Source organism: Miscanthus floridulus, chromosome 5 (genome assembly GCF_019320115.1).
Source record: "Miscanthus floridulus cultivar M001 chromosome 5, ASM1932011v1, whole genome shotgun sequence".
Classification (NCBI taxonomy): domain Eukaryota; kingdom Viridiplantae; phylum Streptophyta; class Magnoliopsida; order Poales; family Poaceae; genus Miscanthus; species Miscanthus floridulus.
The window spans coordinates 15,711,057-15,718,770 of NC_089584.1; the positions used below are offsets into that span (position 1 = coordinate 15,711,057).

Here is a 7,714-nt window from a genome sequence, read left to right on the forward strand (position 1 = left end):
AATCTCTACTGCCAGCATACAGATGTATAACCAAGGTCGTCATTGGAGATGGTGCATCTACGACGTTCTGGTGGGATTCATGGACAGAGGGCACCACGCTGGCACTCAAATTTCCCTGCCTACTCAGTCACTGCACTCAGCCAAATGAAGTATGCATTCGCGGCCTTGCGACCATCCTGGTGCCGCGACTCTCTCCCCAGGCATGCAGCGAGAAGGCTGAGGTCGAGGCTATCATTGCTTCCATCAACCTACAACAGCAGCCAGACGAACGCTCCAGCAAGTTTACTTGCACGGCGAACAGGCTGGACACCGGCAGCATATACCGTGTCTCGACACACTCCGGACAAGTCAGTATGATCGACAACTTCGTCTGGAAAAGCCGTGCTCACCCCCCCCCCCCCCCCCCCCCCGAGTTCGGTTCTTCGGTTGGTTGCTGCTCCATGAAAGAATTCAGTGCCGAGCAAACCTCCACAACAAGCATGTCCTGGATGACGACATTTGCGAACTCTGCGGCCAATCCACTGAGACATGTGACCATCTCATCTTCCAGTGCACGGTCGCTAGATCTTTCTGGAACCACCTTGGATGGAGAGGCCTGCCTATCCCTCCTGTCAACAGGCTCTGGGAATTGCCCAGGCCGGCTGAGGTGCCATCAAAGCTCTTTTCTACAATGATTCTCCTCTGTTGCTGGCAAGTTTGGAACCATAGGCACGACGTCGTCTTCCGTCAGCAACAGCCTTGCCTTCGGCGGCTGCTTGCTACTGCCAAAGAAGCATGTCGCCTCTGGAGCTGCCGCCTAAAAGTCGAAGATCGATGGACAGTTGACAAGTGGTGCGCAATGTTTGTAATGAACTAAGCTCTCCTACCTCCTCATTTGTAATCTAAATATGACTACGGGTCCTCGACCCTGTAGGTGCCTTGGCACCCTCCATCCACCGGCTCGCCGGAATCAATGGAAAATCCATTCAGGTGGGGCTCTCACCCCTCCGGTGATGTCTTCAAAAAAAAAAGAGCCAGAGATCATCCCATAGCCAGCTATCCTCTATGCTGAATCAACGGGTATGCCACAAAGCCCCATCCTTCTCTTGTCTTGGAGACTTTCAATTCAACTGTGAGATTGGTTATAGAATTAAGGACAATAACAAAAGACTCGAAAGAATTTTGAAGGACAGAGTTATGCTTAGGTTGGACAGAATTATCCCTGAGCATACTAGCGTCCATAATGTAGACATCTGTCAGACTGATTCTTTGCCAGATGTTGTTGGGGCAGATATTGTAAACAGTACCAATGAGATGGTTGAGAAACTGCTTGCTTACAGAGATGTGGATTCAAAATTCTGTGTTTTTTGGCAACGAGGCGATGCCAGGAATTGGTAAAACAACCTTAGCTAAGAGGATATATAATGATCCACGGATAGAGAAGGCATTTCGCATTTCGGCTCAGGATTTGGTTGTGTTACTGAAACTTTTGATGAGATCAATTTGCTGAAGCAGATGATTAGGGAAGCTGGAGGAGGTGCAGAGCAGCAAACCACCAGAGCAGAGCTTGTGAGCTATTTGTCCGTTGCGTATATGGGAAGACTGTATTTCTAGTTTTCAATGATGTGTGGGGCGCAGATGTCTGGACTGATCTACTATGTAGGCCTTTTGAACATCAGCTTCAACCCAATGGGATCCTAATTAGTACAAGGCACAGAGCAGAATTACAAGAAACAAGATCAGTACACATTCACCGTGTACTAAAGATGAACGAGGACACTGGCTTAGAATTGCTACTGAAAGATATTTTGAGAAAGCAGGAAATTGAAATGGTAGAAGATTTAGAGATATTGGAAGACAAATTGTCTTAAAATGCGATGGCCTTCCTCTTGCCATCAAGGTGATCGCCGGTGTATTGTCAATAGCTGAATGGGAAGGGGTACATGATTGTGAATGGTCTTTGGACGGGCTTCCAGATCGAGTACAAGGGCTATTATATTGGAGCTACAGGGATACCTTTTCTGCTCAATATTCCCTGCGAGCTCCCAAATTCATAAGGATGCCATTTCTTACTGGTGGGCCGCTGAAGGCTTGGTGAGCCAAAAGGGCAGTCTTTCAATGCATGATGCCACTGAAGGCTATTACGATGAGCTTGTCAGAAGGAACCTCATGCAGCTACACCCAAGGTATCTTGACAAGAGCAGATCTACAATGCACGACCTTCTAAGGTCACTATCCCAGTATCTGTCAAAAGATGAGTCTATGTTCATTGAGGCGCGCACGATTACAGATTCTGTACCAATGTTGCGCCATGTGGGGATTGCTAATGTTGGAGAGAGACTGCCGGCTGCACTGAAAAAGATTGTCCGTTTGCGTACGCTGGCACTGTTTAACACCCAAACTTTTCTATCATAGATGGTGAATTGTTCAGGAGGCTCAAACATCTTCTCATTCTCATTCTTAGTGAGACAAGCATCAGGGCAGTCCCTAAACCTGTGAAGAATTTGGTGCATTTGAGGGTTCTGAATCTCAGTTTCACAAAACTCCAGGGAATCCCAAAGTCAATAGGGCGTCTTCTAAATCTACAGTATGTTTCATTGCTGGGTTGCAGTGAGGTTCCAGTGTTGCCAAATAGTATCGCAAAACTATCAAGCCTGAGGTTTCTTCGCCTCAATTAGACTTCGATTACTTTGATGCCACGTGGAATTGGGGGATTGCGCCATCTTGACATGCTCAGCTCATGGGAGTTTTTCAAAGTCCTAATGGATTCAAGCTGGACGAATTGCAAAGCCTCTCACAGCTTAGGCGTCTCCGAATTGATAAGCTTGAAAGAGTGAAAGTAGCAATGTAGTTCTGAATGACAAGACAAGGTTAAAAGAACTAGCACTTGGCTGCACTATAGACAGGAGCATTTCCTATGAAGCACTTCATGGGACAAATGAAAGCCAGAGAAATATGACTACACTTTATGAAAATCTTGTGCCACCACCAAATCTGACCCACCATTTATTCATGGTTTTCTGGGGACCAAGTTTCCATCATGGCCCCAAGCTTCACCATCATCGGCTATTTTCAGAAACATGGAACATCTGCATCTCAACGATTGCATCTCATGCCCCCAATTCCACCAGTTGGACAACTGCCTGATCTGCTGGTGTTGAAGATCAAGGAGCAGATGCATAGTTAAGACTTAAGATGGAGACAGAGCTTTTAGGCCAAGGCATGAGAGAAGGAGAACAAATTATATTCTCCCCTAGACTTGAGTTGTGTTACATATTTGACATGTGTAACTTAGTGTGCTGGTCTTTGAACACACATGAGTTATGCAGTAAGATGCAAATGAACCCTCAGCAGGTCCTGAACTCCTGATGCCACATCTCAAGCGCCTGATGCTCATCAACTGCCTCAAGCTACATGCTCTTCCAGACGGGCTGTCAAAACTAACCAGCTTACAAAGGATTCAAATCGAAGGTGCAGATAGCCTCGAAGAGGTTGCAAATCTGCCTGAAGTGGTCTGGCTCAAGGTCAGGAACAACAGAAGCTTGAGAAGGCTCTCCAATCTGAGGAGTTTGGAGAGATTGCTTGCCCAAGACTGTCCTGCACTAGGAATTGTGAAGCTGCCACATTCACTTCAGAACGTTTTCTTGGTAGACTGTCGTATGGAGGAAGACATCAGGGCATGTTTACCACAACATTTGGGGATCCTACTACATGCTTCAACAACCGGTGGCGATGACAGGGATATGTTTCCTAATGAATCAATATACAACTGAAGAGTTGGGCAATCGGTATCTGTTCCATGTTGCTGTAATGCTCATGCAAGGACTTCCAGCATGGAAAGCTCACTGTAACCTTCTTGATTGATTGATGTGCATTTGACAAAATTTAACTGAATGTCTTGTTCCTTGGTTCTTACACTTGTACAGGTTGTAAAGCTACTTTTCATTACTCTTTTCTTTATTTTTTTAGCAAGAGAGGTTGTAATAATTATCATTTGCGAGATCTCGTAAAAATAATTGTGTTTCTCTCTTTGCATTCTCATTGTTTTCGCCTGTCAGATTGTGTGAATGTATCTGCTTCAACATTGTTTGAGTGATTTTTTGTAAGGGAGCTGGGCCCAATCTGATAAACTCGTGGTTTCATGTTTGTGTACGTATGAGCACTGAATTAAATCGAACCGGCCAGGTACTGAAATATACACAACACGTATTTATTTTTAGTAAAATTACGTAAAAATGGGACAATGACATTACATTACATTACATACATGACATACTCCTAGCAATTTGAATGGCATGGAAGAACAATTCATCCAAAAATGGGCAAAGTAAAAACGAAAAGACCAACAAGACCTGCAAAAAAAAAAGTACACAAAAAAGATGGCATGCATGATGGATGTCACGGCCGGATCGGAGACCTCACACTACTCTCACCGCCGTCACTACAGCCCCCACCACACGCCGGCGAGCGCAAGAGCCGCGGCGAGGCCACCTCCCGTCGTCAACCTCGCCGGCGCGAGCGACGCGGTCGTCGCGTCCGGGGACGCCTCCGCCTCGGGCGAGTCCGCGACGGTCGCCGGCGTCTTGCCCTTCTTCTTGGCCGGCGCGAGCGGCGCGGGCGCGGGTGCTTCCGCCGTGCCGAAGAGCTTCTCCGGCAGCAGCACCTTGTCGATCTGGTAGACGACGAGGCTGTCTTCGGAGTAGAGGGAGTTGGCGACGGTGGCGGTGACGACGCCCGTGGTGATGTTGACCTGCTGGCCCTCGGAGGTGATGTTGAGCGGGTACTCCCCCGGGGAGGCGCTGCCGGCCTGCGTCCGGAGCGGGTTGCTGACGGTGTCGAACTGCGACATGGGGATGGCGGTGGACACGACGTGGTACTGCACCAGCGCGTTCTTGTCCTGGTCCGACAGCGAGTTGAGCGTGCCGGAGGGCAGCGACTGGAACGCGTTGTCCGTGGGCGCGAACACCGTGATCCCGTTCCCGCCGTTGCTGACCTGGTTGTCGATCTGGGACGCCACGCCCGTGGACTTGAGCAGCCGGATGAAGGTGTTGAACTGCCCGCCCTTGGCCAGCACGCCCGTGATGTTGCTGGACGTCGTCGCGGCCTTGGGCGCCGGCGCCGCGGGAGTCACCGGTGCCGCGGGGGTGGCCGGCGTGGGCGTTGCTGGCGCTGCCGTCGGGCCCTGTGCCGACGCCGTGGCTGCCACGACGCCGAGCACCACGAGGACGCGCACGAGTCTCCGCATGGCCTGCATGGTGACTGCTGCTGATGGGCGCGACGTGTTACTTGCTCTGTGCATGCAGCGCAGCGCAGCTGGATCAGTGTCGAGGTGGTGCTTGGGATGCCGCCACTTATAGGAACGTTGGTTGGAGAGGAGAGGAGTGAGCTGTAAGAGAAGGTGGTGGGGGTGAGTCTTACAGTTACAGGGCACCAAACGGTGAGGTGAGCTGCCCAGGTGGAACAGCCTAACAGCCATGCTTGCTTCAAGCAGCAGCAAGTGCAGATGCAAGGGGCCTAAATCACAAGAGGGCGGCCCGATTTTCCTCCTCTTTCTGACGATCACAAGGTGGTAATGATGCTGATCTGTGCCTTGTGGGGGAGTGACAGGGTCAGTGATAGGCTATTGTTTTTGGTAGGGCTGATTAGCTGAGAAAAGGTTTGCCAGTTTAACGAAACATGGAACGGGACAAATGAATGAACGAGCAAGACGGTTGATGTTAGCCGTCCGGGTGAATTGCAGGGATAATCCATCATAAATCATAATTGGGTAGAGTTTGTTATTAGACAACTCAAAACAACAGGTGACCTATAGTTCTAAAATTTGGTAGCATGTTTTGTTTTTCTTTTTCTTTTTCATTCAGGGGGATAACTCAGCTTAGGACAAGATTTCTCTGCAGTTGTTCACTAGCACTTCAGCAAGTAGCAACCTTGCTATCACATCAGGTCCTAATTCTTTTGGTTATTTTTTTAAGAAAAAATCAACCAACTTCAGTTAGCTTCACAGATCAATCCAATCCTCATTTAACCAGAGAGAGCGAGAGTGCAGGTTAGGATCTAATCTACCAAAGGCTCCCCTGTTCAGCACCACAAAGACACTCTGTCCAGTGTCCAGTGGTGTCACCAAACCAGCATAGGAAAGATCAGATCGCCAGGGAATATTTCGGGGACAAAAGTAAACGAGCAGCTGGTGCATTTCTTTCATCATGAATAGCCGCTGCATCTAAAAGTTTATTTCTGGGGAGTAGGAATTGGTTCAACAATGATTCTTTCAGCTTTGGCAGGAAACAAAAAAAGCGACTAGGATCGAGATGCATCGCACGACGGGTTCCGGTGTGCTCCTGCATCGGCAGTTCGGCCTGCCACGATGATAACATCCGATCCAACCGTCTCCATCAGCCGGGTGCTGCATCCATGTAGAGTACATACACGCACATGACCACACATCAGGTATAAAGCAAACAAAAATTCTTATTCTTACTAAGTCTATCTAGGCCCCTTTTGGAAGGGCTTTTGTAGGGGCTTCTCCACCGGCTTAATTAAAAATCCTACCAAGAGTACCCAACAAAACAGCCTTCAGAAGCCGAAAACAAGCAGAATAGATTAGGTCGACAACAAAGAAGAATTCTTATACTAGTCTAAAACGCGAATGAAGAACGGAGTCGCAGGCACACGACAAGCAGGCCATCAAGTTCAGGTCTTCATTCTCAACACTCAGGTCCAACCAGCCCACACAATTTGTATCTGTCACAGTGCTCATTCAGGAATTCAATCATCATACTTCACATATCACATACTCCCTCCATATCATATTTAGATGACGTTTAGGACATGAGTACGCTTACCAAGGAGAGATTAATTAATGAGTAATTTTCCATGTCTACCCTTATTAAATGGGGCTGCAGTTGTCCCCTGTACAGAAAAGATGCGTTGCTCTAGTGGCTAGCTCTTTGGTGCCCAGCGAAGCAGGTCGCCGGTTCGAGTCCCCGCAGCTCGCTTATTTTTTATATGTGATGCATTTTGCATGGCACTGTACACGAATGCATTTCGTTTGCCGTGGTGGCTGCTCGTGCAGCGCGCGCGTTTTGGCCGTCGGCGGCAACATTTTGGCCGCCGGTCTCCATGCCGAGCGTGATGTGAGGAAGATGAACTGGTGGGCGACTTTGCTGTTAGGCGGCGAGGGATGGCAGGAGCGTGATGGATGGCGGGCGAGCGGGCTGCATGCGGAGATGAAGGAAGGCGGCGCGCGATTAATGCAGTGTCGAGCGGATAACCGGGCCGAGCGTGCGAACCCAAGCGGCAGGGGCAAACGAGTCAAAATTCCATCCCACGAGCCGCAACGTCTTCCTTTCGCGCAAACGACTACGACGCCAGAACGTCATCTAAAACGGATACGGAGGGAGTACAACTTACTTCCTGTCCCAAATTATAAGCATTTCTAGATTCATAGTTTTTAATATAAATCCAGAAATAATATATATCTAGGTGCGTAACAAAAGTTATGAATTTAGAAAAAACCAAAACGTCTTATAATTTGGAACCGAGAGAGAGTACAAGGTCTTCAAAGATTCATAGAAACCAAAATAGATGACCTCACAGATTAACCCATCAGACTATATAACATGTTGTCAGCGGTTAGAACCTTCCGCTCTCCGTCCCTCATGATCAACGTACCTTCCCCTCTTCGTCTCTCATAATCAACATAGTGGATAAAAATAGAATACATTGACACAAGAGA

At 48.4% G+C, this 7,714-nt stretch overlaps 1 pseudogene; it reads right to left on the reverse strand.

Annotated features, from left to right (window-relative positions):
* Positions 1-4,173: 4,173 nt before the first annotated feature.
* LOC136451610 (fasciclin-like arabinogalactan protein 11) lies at positions 4,174-5,455 on the reverse strand (annotated as a pseudogene).
* Between the last annotated feature and the right edge of the window lie 2,259 nt (positions 5,456-7,714).